General features: G+C 35.1%; 1 protein-coding gene and 1 pseudogene across 9 annotated transcripts in view; both read left to right on the top strand.

Annotated features, from left to right (window-relative positions):
* The window catches only part of EXOC6B (exocyst complex component 6B), a 615,219-nt gene that overhangs the window by 385,468 nt on the left and 208,561 nt on the right, over positions 1-21,190 (top strand). The gene's annotated exons all lie outside the window — the stretch shown is intronic.
* The window catches only part of LOC122466889, a 62,578-nt pseudogene that overhangs the window by 18,346 nt on the left and 23,042 nt on the right, over positions 1-21,190 (top strand).

Here is a 21,190-nt window from a genome sequence, read left to right as displayed (position 1 = left end):
AACTATACACTATTAGTATACACAAACTGTTCTAAGTTACTTTACAAATATTAATTATTTAAGAATCCTGTGAGATTGGTAGTATTTTGCTCATTTAACAGGTGAGGAAACTCAAGGACCGAGAACTTAATTAAGTTGCCCAGGATCACACAGCTCATAAGTGGCAGAGGTAGGGATTTTATTGTCTCTAGATCCTGAGTAAAAGCAACATCAGCCTTTTACAGAATCAGTGTGGTGGTTTTTTGACACCTGATGTTTCTCTGGACAACGTGCCGGAAAGTAAATTAAATTAGGCTTTAGGAAAAGTTTCAAAAGGAAATTCTGGTCCAGTGCCTCAGCACGTGAGTATCTTGCTTTAGACATCCATGTAGCAAGACTCTAAACTGGGTTCTGAAGTGTTAATGAAAAGAGAATGCATTAAATGTGAGTTGAAGATGATTTCTGAAAGGGTTGGGAAAAACTGTATGCACTGGGCTGTAAGAGTGCTTCTTTATAAGATTGAGAATTATAGGCCCAAGTTTCAGAATCACTGGATTTTCTCTGTGATGTGTTCCTGATCAAGTGTCAACGTGACTTCATAGTCTAATGCCTTAGATAAATGGTGGTGATGCACTTGTAATTCAATGACATTTCCTTCTCATTGTTCAATTTATTTTATTTTTATTTCCGTAACTTTAGAATAACTTGAGCTCCTAGAATTTGAGGTTCACTGCTTTCAATTTAATTAAGACTTATTTATTGAGTGCCTACTATGTGCTCAATGATGCATTGTGCTGCTTGGTAAGGTTATAAGGATGAAATATCCTCTCCATGAAAGAATATAGTTTAATGATTTAGAGTATTGCTGATTTAACTGCGTGGGATGTGTTTGGAATCCAGCTGTCCTGAAGATGCCTTTTAAGAATAATTCATCACTGAAATAATAGATAGAGATTTACTCCAGATTTAATTCTTCATTCTCACTAAAGATCTAGATAAGAGCACAACCTGGTCCTTCTGTTCTTAATTCAGGGTCCAGTATTGGTGGAGGTAATGTGCAGTAAAACTTAAATAAATAAGCTCATCAAAATAATTGTTTAAAATTCATTATGAAGTTGTTGGTGAATTTTATTTGAAGCTATGATACCAATTCTGAAAAAGTATGTGTAGAGTGAGGTTTTCTATACTACGTAAGTATTTTCTATACTAGATATTCTATACTGCAGTACTTAAAAATGATTCTGTGGTCTTTTTAATGCTTTTAAGAAATTAAATCAGGTAGGCTGAATTATGTGATCTTTTGGTCTCTATAAATATAATAATTTATGATAGTAATAGCATACCTTTGAGAAGATAAATTTTAGTATCCACATTTTACAATGGAGGAACTCAGGATCCGTATGGTTAAGCATCTTGTCTGTGTTCCCATAGCCATGAATTTTTTGGCCCCCAAATGTATGTCAAAGGTCCAGCTCCAAAGTTTGTTCTTTTTAATGTACAGAGTGTTACAGTTCTCACTGGCAGGATTGACAGTTCGGTTTCTTTGAATAGTTTCACCGAAATAGAGAAATTCAGGATTTTTTTTTCTGCCTTTTTATTTCCCTTTAATTAATTTTATCTGCTACTTTCAATGGAACTTGGTTGTGAAATGATATATTGAGTTATAAAGTTAAAATTTCCGTCTGGTATAACTTTTCAAGCTACTAGAGTTTTTATAGGTTCTGTTTTCCTTTATATCTTTTTTTCCTCAGACTATCATGATGAGTTTTTAAGACTTATAGGGAGAAACATGTATTCCATCCATATTCTTGGAAGCAAAGACCAATTTTAGAAATGAGCAGAAGATGCTGGCTACATCAGTAGTTTGTTTTTTCTTTCTTATGAAACTCTGCGGGTAATAAGATGAGGAAATGTAACTTTCTCAGTTATGTTAGGTCTTTAGTTGTATGAGTGTGTGTGTGGTTTTTAAAACAGTCCTAACACATTTCTAGATAAATTAGTCCTTTGATATAGTCTTGTTGGAAAGCAATACAGTTTTCTCCAAAGCAATGTATTTTGAGCCATTTTATGGATCTTAATTGTTTTATAATTATTATTTATTATCCCAAAGAGTGTCATTCAATTTAATTATTTCTTCGTTCAAGAAATATTTGTTAAATGCTTATAGAATGCAAGAAACCATACTTAAGCAATCTACCCTTTTATTCCTTAGTCCTGGCTATTAAGCAAGGATTCGCGGTCATGGCACTATCGACATTTGGGGCTGGATCATTCTTTGTTGTGGGGGCTGTGTACTGTAGGATGTTTAGCAACATCCCTGGCCTGTACCCATTAAATGTCAGGGAACCACTCTGCCTTCTCCCTGAATTGTGAAAACCAAAATGTTTCCAAGACATTGTCAAATGTCCCCTGGAAAACAAAATCATCACTGCTCCAATGTCTGAATTAAAAATCTAAAAAAATATTACTCAGGTGATGAGTAATTGCTTTCACTGAAAACAATATAGTAATGGTCATGAAAGCTGTTCTAAAAAAGAAGTTTCAAAAATATTCAGAGCGTGATTAGCACTACTGTATAGCCTCCCGTGGTTATCTGAGTTAGGAAATGTCTGTTTAAAAAATTAAACCACTCTATGCTTATATCTTATATAATTACTTGCCCTTGGTACTTTATTCATTTCTCCTAATATGGTCTGCTTGCTTTTAATTAGACTTTTTTAATCATATCACATAATCTTCAATTTAAAAAATGTTTCCATTAGGGGCACCTGGGTGGCTCAGTCGGTTAAACCTCCATCTTCAGCTCGGGTCATGATCTCATGGTTCATGAGTTGAAGCCCTGCATCTGGTCTCTGCTGTCAGCACAGAGCCTGCTTGAGATACTCTGTCCCCCCTTTTTCTGCCCCTCCCCCACTCATGCACGCCCTCTCTCTGAAAAATAAATTTAAAAAATTGTTTCCATTATCTTCTAACATCTTCATCTTTTTATCTGCCTTTTCCATTTTGGGAAAGTGCAAGAATAGTCTTTTGGAAACAGTTGGGTGCTCATTTGACAGAAAGTGCCAGAATATTCGTAGAGGTCAAATGCAAATATCAAGATATATGACTCCCACAGTGATTTTCAGAAAAGTTATTGGAATAGTGACCGTGTCATTGGAACCAGACAAAAGCTAACAGTAACTTTTTATTTTGTCCACTTATCTCTTAAAGGGACTAAATTAGTGAAAGTATCTTAGAATACTAAGTTCAAGGTAAAAATCAAATATAATTATTGTTAATTACAAAGGCCTATTATTTGATATCCCTAAATTTAATTTCATCAACTCTTATGTGAAATTATCTGAAATTTATGTGAAATTTTCTGGGAAAGACAGCTAATTGAGCAGATTGCCTACCTGAAATACTATCCAAAAATGGACAAAATGAAGCAAAAATAGAGTTGTAAGCTTCAGCCCTAAGTAAAACCATAGGAGTGACCCTAGCCCCATTCCAATTATCAAAGACAATTTTCTTGATATTAATAACATTTGAACCAAATCAAAGTTTAGTGTCAAAGGCTGATACATAGGTCCCCAATTTCAAGCAGGTTCTAGGTTCTGCAAAGTAAATGAGAAAGTTCGGAAATATCTTATTGATAACGCTTAACTTAGAAGCACGGGGGATACAAATGGGGCTAATTTTCAGACTACAGAATAGAGGATGACAGAAGAGGTAGGGTTGAGAGAGGGGTGGCTTATACTCTTTAGTTTTCGCAACCTGACTTCCTATTGTGGAAAAATCTTTCCAGTTGTGTTGTTGGTTCTGAAGTGGATAATTGCTAAAATCTAAAAGAATTACCCTCATGAATCTTAACATTAACTCAGGACAAGAGAATCCTCCGGTTTGATAGGAGTGTTTGCAGACAATGTATTTGAGTTTAGGTCATCTCTGCTACATTCACTATTCTCTATCATATTCTCCCCACTTCCCAAAGCATCTGAAATAATGAACAGATGTTATATGCAGCCAATTTCTACACTTCCAGCTTAGATTATAAAGTGTGTTTTTAAAGCATACTTTGGTTAGAGGTAACCAAATTGTTCTTCTTAGCTAAATGATGGAGAAAGAACCTGTATATGAGGGCTACTAAAAAATAAGTGAAATAAATAGGAACATAAAAGGCAATGGACGAATATATTTTGAAAGAAGAATTACTTCAGGAAACTGAAGAACACTTTAAGAAAAAATAATTCTCAACACTCTCATGGAGATAAAAGTGACCACAGACTGTATGATAAGAGATCAAAGAAGAGTTTAAGAGATTAAGATATAGAGAAAAGAACTATAGTACTTTTATAGAACTAAAGTACAATTAAAAAAGAGTTGGCAGGGGTGGGGGGGCGCATGAGTAAAACTATTAAAATAATTAAAACCACATTAGATACAGGGAGATGTGGAGTGAATGATGCCACAGATGGGACTTATGACTTAGGCGCAATTCTTGAGAAAAATCACATAAAATGCAGTTAAGAGAGATGAAAAACTGTTAGTGGAAATTTGTTGCTACAGAAGGAAAACACTCATCCCTGGAATAAAAGACTTTAATCTGCAGATTGAAGAGAGTTTACTAAATACTAGGAAAAAGTAATGAAGACTTAGAATTCTGGTAACTTTTAAGATTAAAAAATTTCCATAAGTATTACTAGAGTAAGAAAAAAGTCACCTACAAAGTTAAACAAAATTAAGTTGGCCCCATATTTTTTTCTCAGACCCCAGATGACACTGTAATAATGTCTATAGAATGTTGAAGGAAAACAAAATAGGTTACTTAGGTTAAAAAGTATAAAATTATTTTTAAAACAAAAATTAAAAAATACTTTTTAAAAGTAAGAAATTATAGCCTCTATGAACCCTGTGTAAAAAAATGCTTAGAAAGAAGAGGAGTCAAAAGAAATCCATAAATGGTAAAATTACCATGTGGAAACATTGGTGATGAGCAGATTAAACACAGAATAAAGCAGACTAGGGAAAAAGTATGTAATCAAATTTTCAAATAGAAAATATATCATTTAGAAATAGTAATTTGATGCTAGTTAGCTAGGATAAAAAGTTAAAGAGCCAGCAAAATGTAGTGTTCTGGCGGGGGTGGGGGGGTGCGTGGGCGCGAATTTCATATTAACATGCTAATTGCTTCATCCTTCTTAAAGGAGTTTATTTTTGAAGTATGTAAATGGAAAAATATGGCTTCAGCATACTAGTGTATTTCATCAGTTGCAAACGTTTCTTTTCACATTTTAACATCTCTGGACTTGGAATTTGTCTTGTAATCAACTGTGGCTTACTGATATAATTGGCACCATGTTTTCTTTCCTGATCATTTAAAAATAACAACGCATCTTATAGTTATTGGCATTTTAAAGTGCATTAAATATAGATTTTAAACATATAAGGTCATAAAATACAAGCCATAAAGCAAAAGATTGAAAACAAAAAAATGCTGAGAGAGGAGGCAATAGGAAATAGCAGTTGAGACCTCAGACTGTGGCGTCGGACTGACTTGGGTTCACATGGCAATGCCAGCAAATGTGGAGGCACAGTCAACTTATTTGTGTAACAGTAACACTGACAATTAGAAAATTTTCTATTGAACAATTCTGTGATCATAGAAGTAAAAACTCTAACTTCCGGAAAATTTTAGAATAATGGTAATAAAAGCAAAACATGTCATAACCTATAAGGTACAATTAAGAAGGTTACCTAAGGAAAATTCATAACTTGGATGTTTCTAGTTTAAATCTATCAAGAATGAGAAAACAATTATATGCATTTTTTAAAAAATCAGCAACTAAAGGATAGCAACAGGAACTAAATAATAATGGCAAAGCCATTAATCAATGAATTCAGTATCAGTTGAACTGATAGATTTAAGAGCTTTTTCTTTGATAATGTAAAAGTCATTAGTCTTAAGTTGGGAAAAGGACGAAAGCCAGAAATATCCAAAATTAAAGATTTTGGAATATTAAAGGTTAAAGAATTGGGAGATGATTTAAGATACAGACAAAATTGAATGCTACAGCTTTGCACAAATCTATACTATACATTTGAAATTTTAGATGAAATATATGGTTTTCTAGGAAATTTTAAGCAGATTTTAAAGGGGTTAGAAAAATCAAAAGTTAGAATAATAGAAGAATAAAACTGTTACAAAGAGCTTATCTACCCTTACCTCTTAATTAAAATGCCTTCTGGATGGCTTCATGGATGAATTCTGCTTAACTGTTAAGGAACAAGTAATATTAATGCCATTAAAAAGGTTCTTGACATTGGAGATAGAAGGCATAATTAACAATTACATTCATGAGACAACAAAATATTGGTATGAAACCTGACATCAAAAAGTAAAAGGGGCACCTAGGTGGCTCAGTTGGTTTAGTGTCCGACTCTTGATTTCAGCTCATGTCATGATCCCAGGATCGAGCCCCCAAGTCGGGTTCTGCACTGAACATGGAACCTGCTTAAGATTCTCTCTCTCTCTCTCTCTCTCTCTCTCTCTCTCTTTCTCTTCTCCCTCCCTTCCCCCCCCTTCTGCCCCTCTCCTTCACTTGTGCACTCTCTCTCCCTCTCTCAAAATGAAATAAGTCTTTAAAAAAAAGTTGAAAAAAATCAACAAGTCAATCTTGTACAATATTGATAAAAATCATCTTTAAAAATTCAGCAAACACAATAGACCAATGTATTAAAAGAACATAAGCCATGATCAAATGAAATTCATCTAGGAACGCAGGGTTAGTTCAATGTAATTCTGAGATTATACTGAAATACAAAAGATTAAATTTTGAATACCTAAAAACATTTGGTGTATAATTGAACATTCCTATAGAAAATCTTTATAAACATTAATGTATAAACATTTTCTTAAAATAAACGTGTGTGTGTGTGTGTGTGTGTGTGTGTGTGTGTCTGAGTGTATGTGTTTAAAAGGTTTTCTAGCATCATTACTTAATGATTTTTCTCTGGAGGTGCTTGCTAAGGCAATTATGGAAGAGCAACAAATAATAAATGCAAACAAATAAAAGGGCAACAAATACATACATAAATAAGGTAAAAGTATTACTACTTGTCAATTATGTGGTCTAACAAATACCATCAAACCTAACTAAGGAACAATTGATTAGAAACAAAAAATATGTAATTTAATAATTACATTAATTTGTATATGTATAAACCAAATCCCATGTATAAACCAAAACCTGAAAAATGTAATGGATATAAAAATCCCACTCATAATAGCTAAAAAAACATTAGAACATTTAGGAATAAACATGAAATATGTGAATACTGTATTGGGAAATTTATAAAACTCTACCAAGTATCATAAAATGACCTGTTCATATGGTAAAATGTTTGTAAGATAACCTGTTCATATGGTAAAATGTTTGTCGATTATCCATTAATACAAAGCAACACAATAAAAATCCCAGTGGGATTTGCATTGGATTTATTACAATTATGTACAGTTTATCTAGAAGAAAGAATGTGAGAAAAGGAATGATCAGTAAAATTCTAAAGAAAATTAGGGAGAACTTTTTTTTTTTTAACCTAGTTTGGAAGGTTACACTCCATGGAGTAGCCAAGACTATTTGGGAATTTAATATATAATAAGTATATATCAGATCACTGGGAACCAGGATGGATTATGGGATAAATGTAACAACAGAGTTAAGTTGGGGGAAAAAATAGATTCCTTTCACTGTCCTTACACAAAGATTTAAATATATGTGTTTAAAAAGTCACAAAGGTATTAGAAGAAAATGTAGCGGAGGTTTTCTTATCATGGTACAAAACACAGGGGCCATAAAGGAGTAGTCTTAAATTTGATTGTGAAAACTCTTTATTTTTTTTATTATTAAAACTCTTAATACTTCCCTGTCAAAATCACTGTAAAGGGTCCAAAATCTAGTAAGAACAGACAGGGCTAATTTCATAATAAATATTAAAAGCATATAGCATGCTCTTAGATATTGAGTTAAAATACTACCAATTAAAAATGTACATGGTCAAGGTAGACGAGGTACACATGTTCAAATATTCTTTAACTCTCCAATCCCATAAAATAATAGTGCAGATATATCTTTTAAGTGGAAATAACTTACTAGCAGTGAAAGGAAAGAGAGTGTAACTGGTGCCCTCTCTGTCTTCTCTGCACGGGAGCCACTCTCAGCCACAGCCCCTCATCCTTTGAAGCTTTATGCCTGTGCAAAGTTCCTTCCATCCCCTGCTTGATGAGGAGCACCTGTCAGCTGTTGAGCCAATCATTGTCTGCAGTGGTGCCAAAACAGTAGCTGCCCCATGTACCCTGACCTCACTTATTCCTAGCTGCTGCTTCCAAACTGGTGCCATTTAAAGTGACATCCACACAGCAGCCAAGTTCTTAGGTCTGGGGCAGCCGTTATACGGGTGGCCAGCTCTGGGGCTGGAATTGGGACTGTGTTTGGGAATTTCATCATTGGTTATGCCAGGAACCCTTCTCTGAAGCAACAGCTCTTCTCCTATGCCATTTTGGGCTATGTACTTTTGGAGACCATGGGTCTCTTTCGCCTGATGGTGGCCCTTCTTCTTCACCATGGGAAGGAGCCGTCTTCACCTCCTTTGTCTTGTCTGCCCTGTATGGTCCTTTTCTTATACCTCCCCAGACAGGCTGGGGAAAATGGTTGGGTCAGGGGGTTGACAAAGAGAAGACAAATAGGGGCACCTGGGTGGCTCCGTCGGTTGGGCGTCCGACTTCGGCTCAGGTCACGATCTCGCGGTCCGTGCGTTCGAGCCCCGCGTCGGGCTCTGGGCTGATGGCTCAGAGCCTGGAGCCTGTTTCCGATTCTGTGTCTCCCTCTCTCTCTGCCCCTCCCCAGTTCATGCTCTGTCTCTCTCTGTCCCCAAAATAAATAAACGTTAAAAAAAAATTTTAATAAAAAAAAAAAAAGAGAAGACAAATAAATACTGTATTAATAAGGAAAAGAAAAAGAATGCCATTGGCATACAAGATAAGGGAATTTTGAAATATAAACACACGTGTGCACGCACGTGTGTGTGTGTGTGTGTGTGTGTGTGATTATTTGGGGAAAAATACCAGAGTAAACCATTCTCTAAAGGTCAAGTATGAAATCGCTCTTGTTCAAGTGTACCAAGCTGAGAGCCAGCATATTGGCTCCTCATTCTTTTATTTCCCTGCTGACTCGCTTAATTCTAGGATGATTAGGATAAGAGTACTGAGCAAAATGTAAGCAGAAGGGCTCTTGGATTTCTCCAGACTCTAGCCTACTTATATTGTACCCCAGGAGAGAAAGTCCATGATTCCTTCCCTGCAGTGAGGTCAGTGAATAGAATTGGCAAGATAACACGGTATGTAACTCCATGGTAGCACTTCCCAGAAGCTATCTTGAGTTATCAGCATAAGCTTAACTCTTTTACAGATAAGTTATATTCTTCATGCCTTATTTTTTTCAGTGGCATAACTCCCTCTCAAACTCTTCACCAATACCCAAGGTGTAGTTAACAAGAGTATATTTGGCCCAGTTTTTACTTATTATTCATTTCAGGTTTTTTTCTTATGGTCATGGTGTGGGGTCCTATTACCAAGGCAACCGAGAGTGGATTATGTGCTATGCATCTTTTACTAACACTTTTAACTCCCCTTTGTATGATTATTTCTGTTTCTTTAGCTACCCTCATGCATAATAAAAAGGTTTCAAATCATTCTAAGGTTCTGATTGTCTTTACTAGTAGCTATACTCTTGTCTTTGTCCAGGTCTGACTCTTTTCCTACAATGTTTGTCTTACTTCCATAGAGTTCTTCCAAATTTAGCAATGTTTTCTTAATGTCTTTCCCTTTTCCTATAATAAATATCTGTTCTGGTAATTCTTATTTAACACTATTGACACTAATAGAGAATTGACTCTGGGACAATTGTCAGTGTGATTTTTTTTGGAAAGAAGTTGACCCATTGACTCTCTAACCCTCTCCTACTTCTTTTCAGTGGACAACTGAGAAGTGGCTCATGTGTCTAACAAAGTGTTTGGATATCACAGCTGACTTGATAAGGCAATCTCTATGTAGATAATGCCCTTTTAAGGAGAGATGGGAGTCACTCACAGCTTGAATATAAACTGTCAGTCCACTCTCCCCAGAAACATGTCCCATCCTGTACCACAGTCACTGAGGACATACTACTGTAGATATAACCAGCATTAATAGAAAGATAAATGGATTCCTAAATACAAAGATGAATAGACAAATCAAGCCAGTAATTGAGGAAACCAACAACATGAAGGGTAGGCACTCAACGACAAAGAGAAGAACTAACATCTGACTTAAAAGAACTTTCAAAAGTAAGTTTAATTAATATCCTCAGAGAAATTCAAAAGAATGGAAATGTAAAAATTAAAAATATGCTAAATGAATTTTTTAAAACTCAATATATTAGCTAAATAGAATAGAAACAGCTGAAGGATGCTCTAGTAAGCTTGGATAAATGAGTATTAGCAGCATTGGATACTAGAAGAAAATGAGTATTGTTAAGTTTCTGAAGGGAAATCATTTTGGAATTAGACTTCTATCATGCCTGAACTGGTATTTAAAGCGGCATAGCAAAAGAAAGACATGGTAGGATGTAGAACTCAAAAACTTTCCATCATTCTGTGAAATCACTAAGGAATGTATGTTGGCAAAGTTTAACATAAATCCAGGCAAGAACAATGAGCATAGAAACTAGTAAATTCATAGTTAAAACTAAATGATATTCATGTATATTGTAAATGACAAATCTCAGATAATGTCAACATGCAGTAGATACTAGTTTGGAGAAAAGTAAGAGAAAACATCCAAGATTTTTGTCTTATCCCACTGGAGACTCTCAGTGTTGATTATCTTTAGATAATAACTGAAATACACCTTTTAAATGTTTTAAAATTTCAGGGTAGCGACTAAAAATATTAAAACAGGGGCGCGTGGGTGGCTCAGTCATTTGAGTGACTGACCTTGGCTCTGGTCAGGGTTGTGTGGTTCCTGGGTTCGAGCCCCGCGTCAGGCTCTGTGCTGACAGCTCAGAGCCTGGAGCCTGCTTCGGATTCTGTGTCTCCCTGTCTTTCTGCCCCTCCCCTGCTTGCACTCTGTCTCTCTCAAAAATGAGTAAACATTAAACAAAATTAAAATATTAAAACAAAAACGTATAGCAGCAGAGGGAGAAACATAAACAGGAAAATTTAACTGATCCAGATTAGGAGAAGTTAAAAACAAAGTGTGATTAGAGAGAAAATATGAAATAAGATGATGGTAGTAAGCCCAAATGTGTCAAAAACGACATTAATGTAAAAATAGTAAAATTGTCTTTTAAACATAGAGACTATGAGATTTGCCTTAAATAAAAATTTGACTTTGTGTTGTTTACAAGAAATACCACTCAAATAAAACAGGATAGAAGGATATAAAAGAAATGTGTGAGCAAATATTCCAGCCAGATTTAAGAAAAAGAAAGCAATATTAACATTATATAAAATAGAACTTAAGGCAAACAACCTCAAAATTAGATAAGAAAGGTATATATCACATTGTTAAAAAAAATACACAGTACACAGGAAGATTAAAAGGGAAAAACTGTATGATCATCTCTCAAATATTGAAAACAATTTAATACTTTAACATGAAATCAACAGTTTAACATTTGATGTACTTTAACAGACATTCGTAATAGAAACTGAACAAGCTAATAATGAACAGAAACTTCATTAATTTGATAGATGCTGTTTACCAGGGATATGGAACAAACATCATGTTTAATGGTGAAACATTAGAAACATCCTATTATGCCAGAGGTAGAACAAACAAGCCCATTGTCACCACGGTCATTCAGTACTTTTCAGGAGGTCTGAGCCAGTGCAGTAAGACAGGAAAAATAATAAGCAGTGGGACTGTTGGAAAGGATGTGAGAAAGTTGTTTGTAGACCACGTGATTGTCCATTTGAAACAAGCCAAGACAACCAATTGCAAACATATTAGAATTAGTGAGAGTTTAGTAATAGTCCCCAATACAATGTTACATATCATGTTCTTCAGCTTTGTCTCTACCTTATACTATATAACAAAATGTGATGAAAATGGATTGCATTCACGACCGTAAGAAAAATGATAAAATACGTAGAAATAAATATGACAAGAAGTATGTACAACATATAAGAGGAAACACTGAAATTTTATGAGGGACCTAGAAGAAAACCAAATTATTAGTAGGAAGAAAAAACAATAATCCTGGATAGAAAGATTCAGGGTATGAAATAATCAGTTTAAAACAATAACATCTAAAATAGTGAAGTGTGGCAATTGAAAAAGATAACAATGAGGTAAAATAGACCAAAATTACACTTTTAAAGTGCTTGACCACATAAAAGTTGAAATTCATATATGATGCAAGATACTACAATTGAGAATTAAAGATAACTCTAGATAATTAAAGACAAACCAAGAGAATATTTATACATAACAAAGATTAAGATCTAGATCTTGTAAATTATTAAGAAGAAGCTCAATAGAAGAATGGGGAAAGAATATACATGAATGTTTTACAAAAGAAGAACTAGAAATGACTGGTGAGTAAATGAAAAGATTTTCAGCCCTCATTAGTAATCAGAGAAATGAAGTTTAAAATCACAATAATATTTTTCTATCCTATGAGCATAACTGATAAAGACTGATAAAAGACAGGAAAATCAGTTCTCTCCTACATTTTCATGATGAAAAGCCCTTTTGGAACACACCCTACCAGGATCTAGTAAAACTTAAAAGTGCACGTTCATATAGTCCACAGTTTCATCTTGTACCCATTGAAAATCAATATACATAAATATTAATTGCAACATTGTTACATAAAAAATTGAAAACAATTCAGATGCCCATGAATAGGGGGCTTATAAGGTAAATTATAGTATATAGCATAGTAAGTACTTGGAATAATATTTAACCTTTTAAAAGAACACAGTGATGTGGTAAGTTCCTATTTGATAAGATTGAGTTATACAACAGGAGATTTATTATGATTTCATGTTTTAAGAAGAAATATATGCACTTGCGCATGTATGAAAATGCATACAAGCCAGACTGGAAGAATGTATTCCGTGCTGATAGGTAACCTCTGGAAGGGAGTTTGTCTGCTGAGTAAATGTGAAGAATTTTCACACTTTGCTCTATTAAATTCTTCATTATTTTGAATCTTTTATAATGACAGTGTAGTTAAAAATTAGAAGAAAAATGTGCATATCGCAAAAAGAATTACAAAGGCCAATAAGTAAGTATCCTTGTGCTCATGATTATAGAAATGCAAATGAAAGTATCAGTGAGATTTTTCATATGTCATACGAGTAATGATCGAAAATACCCAGTCTTCGCAACGTTGTGACCAAAGAAAGCACTGTTTGTTAGAATATGAATTTTTGTTAGGCAGTTGACTTCATTTATTAAAATTCTGTATCTCCACCCTTTTACTTAAAATTTCATTCTCATATATTATTTTCAAGGCATCATCACAAATAGGCAACAATATATCTGTAAGGATGTTAAGATAGCATTTTTTAAAGCGGTGATATTGAAGCAGTCAGCACTTAAATAAATATTGATACATCCAAGTAATGAAATATATAGATCAGTACAAATGCACATTAAAATTTATTTAAGATACACATTAAATTTTTTTTTTAATTTTTTTTCAACGTTTTTTATTTATTTTTGGGACAGAGAGAGACAGAGCATGAACGGGGGAGGGTCAGAGAGAGAGGGAGACACAGAACCGGAAACAGGCTCCAGGCTCCGAGCCATCAGCCCAGAGCCCGACGCAGGGCTCGAACTCACGGACCGCAAGATCGTGACCTGGCTGAAGTCGGACGCTTAACCGACTGCGCCACCCAGGCGCCCCACATTAAATTTTTTTAAAGTATGTTACAAGTAAGTTTATCTAGTGTGACCTCATTTTTCCAGAATCTTTGTGTGTATGTGTGTTTGTGTATCTGCATGGTATATTGGTTAGAAAAAAAATTCCAGAGGTAAATGCAAGGTTTGAAATCCATTATCTCTTCCATGTAGGATTATAAGGGACTTTGTTTTTCTTTGTTCAGTATTTCTATAATGTTTGAGGAGTTCTTTTTTTTACCACAGTGATGCATTGCTTTTGTCATCAATGAGCCACTAATATAACAGTTGATTTATACATTCCTTAGGAATTTTCCTTTTGTTAAAATAAAAAAATTGTTCTTTTGTGATTTAAGAGTTGAATATTGTATTTATGAAAGAATCTTCTCTTATTTTCATTGACTTTTCATCCCTTTAGTTGTTATCATTAGTAACAATAATATTTAATATTTAGTAAATGTGTACTCTGTGCCAGGCCCTGTGATTTTCAAACTGCATCTATTAAAAATGTTTTTTTAGTGTTTATTTATATTTGAGAGAGAGAGAGAGCGTACAAGTAGGGAGGGGCAGAGAGACAGGGAGACACAGAATCTGAAGCAGGCTCCAGGCTCTGAGCTGTCATCACAGAGCCCAACGCAGGTCTCCAACTCATGAGTTGTGAGACCATGATCTGAGCTGAAGTTGGACGCTTAACTGACTGAGCCATCCAGGTGCCCCATCGAACTGCATCTATTTTAATCCAGCCAGTCCTTGGATTATTACTGTTGTTTGTCCTACAGAGCAGCAGTTCTTAAACTTTCTGGCTTGGGGAACTATTCATACTCCCCCATGTTACTGAGGACACTAAAGGACTTTTGTTTATTTGCATTACATCTATCGATATATGCTATATTAGGAATTGTCTTAGAAGTCTTTTAAGTATTTATTATTTTATTTTAAAGAGCAATAATAAATCCAATATGATAATGCGAAAAACATTTTAATGAAAAATGACTATTTTCTAAACAAAGTACTTTTTCAGAGCAGCATTGTTTTACATTTTTGCCAATCTCTTTCTTGTCTGGTTTAATAGAAGACAGCTGAATTCTTAAACGTGCTTCCTCATTCAATCTGTTATGATAAATTATTTTAGTAGATTGTGTCATTCACAGTTATTCAGTTCCCTGCCCTGTGTTAGGTTCGGCCATATGACTTGCTCTGGCTAGTGAAATGGAAGTTTTTCATATGCTACATCTAAGAGGAAGCTTTAAGAGCCATTCTGTGCTTCTTCCAGCCTTCCCCTCTGCCATGTGCACTGAATGTCCCCAACGGTAGCTGCCCCATTTCCAACTTGGTTCTAGAATAAAAATGATAGTAAGCACAGCAGCTGATCCCTAGCCAACAATAATTTGGGTGAGGAATAAGCCTTGCTTGTAAATCACTGAGATTTAGGGGTTGTTAATGTATCGTAACAGAGTGTAAGCTGACTGACACAGAAGTTGCTAAGTAAATGGGATACTGCTATAATAAACAGACGTAGAGAAACACCTAAAATATATGACATTGACTGTGGAGCTAGGCAGAAGGTGGCTTCCATGATAGAACTTTTGGTGAAATTGTCACCTGAGGTAACTGTAAATCAGATAATATACCAGATTTAATATGTGGTATTAGGCATTAGGAGACTTTGGGAGAAAAAATGGACCAATGTTCTTTGGTTGCCACTGGCTTCATTTGTTTACAAATAGAGATAAACTCAGGAAAGAATTGGCCTGTTTATAAGCAGGGTATAAAGGGAACAGGGAGAATCTAGAAATTCCAGGAATTGAAGAGTCAACATATTTAACTCTTCCTCATTTTCAACTGATAAAATATATAACTGAAAATTATTTGGATCCGCAGAAGCCCATTATATTTCAGGTGTCTCCTAAAGACCACATCAGAGCTAACACTCGCACAGTTTTGTTAAAACTTCAGATTCAATGAAAGTGAGTAGGCAGTGAGGATCAAGAAAAACGAATGACTTCCCAGAGGGCAGAGCCAGCAGCCTCAGAGTACAGTGAGTGAGGAAGCAGCTACAGGAAAGCAGATTAAGAAATGATTAAGGAATGTTCTCCACCCTGGGGGCAAGCGGCTCTTGCATCTTCGGCCCAGCAGAGTTTCAGAATTCTCACGGATAAGAGACGGCTGTATGTTTCCTGTCTTCCCCTTTCTGAATTGAAGGTTTATTCTAGTTGTAGTATTCCCATCTACAATTATATGCTGGATGTTTGAGGGGCAGCTAACTTGTCATTTTAGTTTGTTGGTCTCCAGAGTAAAAGGTGCCAGATCTGGACTTTAAATAGAGTCTGTTACAGGATTATGGACTTTTTTGTGACTCTTTTGGCATGATTGGATAGGATTTTCAGGTTATCACCTCTGGGGAGTAGGGTGTAAGAAATCTAATTCTCCACCCAGTGATCTCAAGCTTGGCCGTGTGACTTGCTGTGTCCAATGAAATGTGAACAGAGGGATGGCTATCACCTCCAAGCAGAATCCCTAACAAACATTACATTGTTCTGCCGTGGCTGTCTTCCCTCTGCCAGGAAGCATGTGCTGCTTCCTCAGCCTGCCCTGGCTGACATGTAACGTGACATAAATCTTTGTAGTTGTAAGCCACGAAGATTTGGGAATTATTTGTTACTGCAGCATAACCTAGTGTAAGTTGTCTGATAAATCAATATTGCTCAGAGTTTTTGATTTCACCTCTAGAATCCTGAAAACGCTAAGACTCCAAAATCTCCTGGGAAAAAAAAAATCACTTTTTCTCTGCACTTTGCTGATGAAAGATACAGAGTAAAAACGATTGTTGCTGTTTGGCAGTATTGCGTATGTACCATATATAGTGTTACTGTTTTTCACATTCCGGGATCCTAATTGCTTTGTTGTAAGGTCAGCGCCAGTAGTCAGAATTTCACTTTGTGCTACCTAGTGCTCCTCATTAGTGTAATGAAGCAGTGTTCTGCAACAGTTTTATTCAATTGGTTTTTACCTTGGCATGGTTAATTCTAGAAGCTGGGATCTAAACTTGTTGGTCACACTTTGGACAGTGAGCTGTACCATCTGTCTGTGATTGAATACAGTCAAAAAATACATGGAAAGTCTTCCAGACATTTCAAACTATAGTGTCAGTACATTTTCAAGAGTTTTCAAGACACTTCAGACATAGTTTTTTGTTTTAACCTGAGAAAACTTTGCTTCTTTCCCCTACTGCCTTTTTTGTTGGTGGTGGTGGTGTTTGTTGTTTTTTTTTTTTTTTTTTTTTTTTTTTTTTGCAACAAGCGCAGTGATTTGGGTTTTGATCACTGTATTCTTTGCAGGACCCCAGGCTCAGCATCTTTTCCTTTGTTTGTTCTTTGATTTGTAAACTTTCAGAACTCCATAGCTAAATTTAGAAGATTGGGCAAAAGCGATAGTCTGAAGACTTGCCTTCTTTAATTGAATAGAGAGCCTTAGGGCCCATTATCTTTCCTGACTTGATAATATGAGCTAGTACCGGAAACTTAAGGATCCCTCAGGGTTGCTATAGCAGTTGATTATGTTTCAGAAAAGAAAGATACATAAAAACACAGCATGTTCATATCAATTCCAAAAAGATTTTCACCAGTTCAGTGACAGGAGAGTACTTATTACCAGTTTAATTCAGTCAAGGCCGCGGACATAGAGTCTTACATTAGGGAAAAAAAGAACTATCCTAAACGTTATATTGTAATCTAGTAATTGTCTTGACTGTTGATCCTCTGCGAAGCAAAGCATCTTGAATTGTGGTAAATGTGAGCAGAGCTGGGCAATTTCAGCAAACTGGTAAATTTTTATAGACTTGGAGATTGTATTCTTAGGATTTGTCTTAGGTCTGTCTAACTGACTTGAATTGAACTGTGGTACTGAAGAAGTTGGCACAAAAAATCCTAAGCAAAGCTAGCGAAGGTCATTAATTTCTAAAGTTTAACCGATTGACACTGAGCGCATCTGTTCTCTGATAGGCTGTTCTCTCAGCATATTAATATATCCCTACATAGAGGGCCTCTGTCCATGTCATGTGGAAATGGCAGGGTTCTTTGTCTTCTTGTCTCATTAGCTAACTGGAGTCAAGCACTCAAACTTGAAAGTGATTTTTTTTTTCAGTTTCAGATGAGTATTTATAAAACTTTTTTTGGACAACTAGTAATTGGACAGTTAGATAAACTATTCATATAGTTGAGGAGCCAACAGTTATTTTTCAAAAGTTTTTGGAAAGCATTATGTAGTTGATTCATTGTGTTTTTGTTTTTTGTTTTATTTTTTTTACATTCTTTGCAATTCTGTTGTTATGGGATTAAGAAAAATAATTTGAAGAATACTCTGTGCGGACAGAGTCTTTGAGTTCTCTTAATGTCAGAGAAAGGACACCAAGAGATCTCAGAAACTGGCTCACTTATAAATTAGAGAAGACCACGGTCTGCAACTCTCTTTAGCTTGATGAGCTGAAGCTAAAATACGAAGAATAATATGCTGTCTTTCATAGATGAATATGTTATTAACGATCTACCATGTAGAACATGCTTTTTGTAGATGTTTTCAACACAGATAGAAAACAAGGAGTGGGAGTGTTTAGTAAGTTATTCAAATCAACAGTGCCTATAAAGACTTGAGGATTTGAGTGGACTCTGAGTTCAGGTTAAATAAGTAAGACGATAGGTCTACCAAAAAGCTCAATTGGTCTAAGGTATTGTAGAAGAATATTTCTTAACAGTTTTCAAAATGTGGTCCCTGGAAGACTGGTGGCAACATCATCATAGAACTTGTTGAAAAAATCCAAAATCTTGGGCCCCATCCCAGACATTACTGAATCAGAAACTCAAGCTTTTGCCCTAGCAATCTGTTTTAATAAGTCCTCCAGGGAATTCTGATGTATGCTGAAATTTAAGAATGTTACTGATCTAGAACTATATCCTCTTCTACTCAACTCTGGTCGGAGCAATCCTAGATCAATTATTTTGCTTTTGTGTACTTTAAATTTTTAAAAATAATTTTATTTTAAAAATACTTACTAATAATGAAAAATAATTTATTATTTTGCTTCTGGTTGTTACCTTGATCACTGTTCTCAGACTTAAGTGATGGATGAGCCCCTCTTATCTGAAAGTGTTCTTATTCTACCTCAGTTCATCTCTAGCTAGGGTTAGAACTCTGATTTAAACCTTATTTTCCTTCTGCTTTTTTTTTTTTTTTAATGTCTATTTATTTTGAAAGAGAGAGAGAAAGTGGGGGAAGAGCAGAGAGAGGGAAAGAGAGAGAATCCCAGACAGGTTGCACGCTGTCAGCACAAAGTCTGATGTGGGGCTCAAACTCACAAACCATAAGATCATGGACTGAGCCGAAATCAAGAATCGGATGCTTAACTGACAGCCATCCAGATGAGCCTTCCTTCTGCCTTTTGAAGATATTATTCCGTTATCTTCTAGCTTCTTCTTGTTGCTGTCAGCCTTATTTATTGTTCCTTTATAGGAAACTTGTCTTTTCTTTCTTACAACTTTGAAGATTTTTGTCTTTTTATATCTCTGTCTTATATTTTAGGTAATTCATCAGATCTGTCTTGTAGTCAAATCTGTTGTTTATATAATACATTGAATTTTAAATTTCAGTGTGTATTTTTCTAGAGGTCCTATTTGGTTTTTTTCCCATATCTGTCTGTTCATAGTGTTCTATTATTTTGTGATTATTTAAATTCCTTTTCTCTTGTCATCTTAAATATATCTTTTATTTTAACTTTCAAAAAGTTATTTTATCTCAGGTCTCTGCCTATGCTTTTTCCTCATTTTGTTGATCTTTAGACTCTACCTCATGAAAAATCATTTTTTTATGTAGTTTTAAATTTTTGATTATGAGTTTATTTTTGACAAGAATTGTTTTTCCATGGGAATGTATATTTCCTATATTAATAAAAATGCCCCCGTAGAGCTCTTTTACATTTGTTTTTCCTGATGGTCTCAGGAGTTTCACTGATCCAGGATCAGTTTTTGTTCATATTTCAGCTTAGGGATTCTTTGTAGTATGTGAGGATTATAAATTCTGACAGCACACCAATATTTGGATTTTAACTTCTTGTGGAAGAATATTTTTTCCCCAACACCAAGTGGATAACTTTATATGCACTTAAAACAAAGCTTCCATGTCACTTTAATATGATCTCTTCTCCCTGAAAAGGTAGCCTTTTGAGGTCTCAGAAGTAGGCAGGTGTTACGGACTTAATATTTGTGTCCCCCTAAAATTCACATATTGAAATCTAAATCTTAGTGCCTTTATAAGAAGAGGCTAGAGAGCTAGCTTGTTTTCTTCCCACCATGGGAGGATACTGTGTGAGGTTGTCAGTCTGCAACTCAGAAGAGTTTGCAACTCAGCAAAACCCAGTCATGCTGGCATCCTGATCTTGGGTTTCTAGTCTCCAGAAGTATGAGAAATAAATTTCTAATATTTATAAGCCACCCAGCCTATTGTACTTCGTTGTAACAGCCTGAGCTAAGACAGTGGGACAGTGTCTAGTTTATATCTCCATTCTTCTGTGGAAGCTGAGGTCTATCCCCATATTGATATTAAAGCCCAATATGTAGCTGTTAGGTAATTCTGGCCTCATGTCCTCCTGAGATCTGAGCAAAATTTAGTTAGGTTTTGGGTTTGTTGTTTTTGTTGTTTTTCCTAGTACATGGATATTTCCTTTTCTTTCAAACTCAGTTTTTTAACTAAAACATGCTATGATATGGAATCCATAATTTCTATGTTTTGTGTCAGCTCAGTCTGCCATATTGCCAGAGTTAAAATTTCTTGGTCTCTTAAATTCTTCCCATTTTTTGGATAGTGCTACCTATATGTATGTAAACAGAAAGTAGAGATAAATACCTTATCCATACAATCCTTATATAATTATCACCTAAAACAGATTTACAACTTAAATATAAAAATTTATGATGAATAAAATTAAAATTAACAATATTACCTTAATAACGTCAAGTTTATGGTTTTGCTAAAGCTAAGTCGCTACATACACCATGAATAGTACTGTCAATGCAGGATTTTCAGAGTCACGTGCAATGTATGACTTTTCAGTTTTCTGCCAATTTTGTCTGGTTAACCTATTGTGAAACTTTTTTATACTGCGTGATAACCTAGTTTGACTTGATACAGTTGCATAAAGGTCCATGTCTGCCCTTTTGCTCATGGCAAAAATGACCCGTTACTTGATACCAAGGTAATTGTAAATACAAATGCAAGGCCAAACACTGAAATCAT

The sequence above is a fragment of the Prionailurus bengalensis genome, chromosome A3, assembly GCF_016509475.1.
Source record: "Prionailurus bengalensis isolate Pbe53 chromosome A3, Fcat_Pben_1.1_paternal_pri, whole genome shotgun sequence".
Classification (NCBI taxonomy): domain Eukaryota; kingdom Metazoa; phylum Chordata; class Mammalia; order Carnivora; family Felidae; genus Prionailurus; species Prionailurus bengalensis.
Note: the sequence above shows the minus strand (reverse complement) of the source record. Positions and strands in the feature narration are given on the sequence as shown.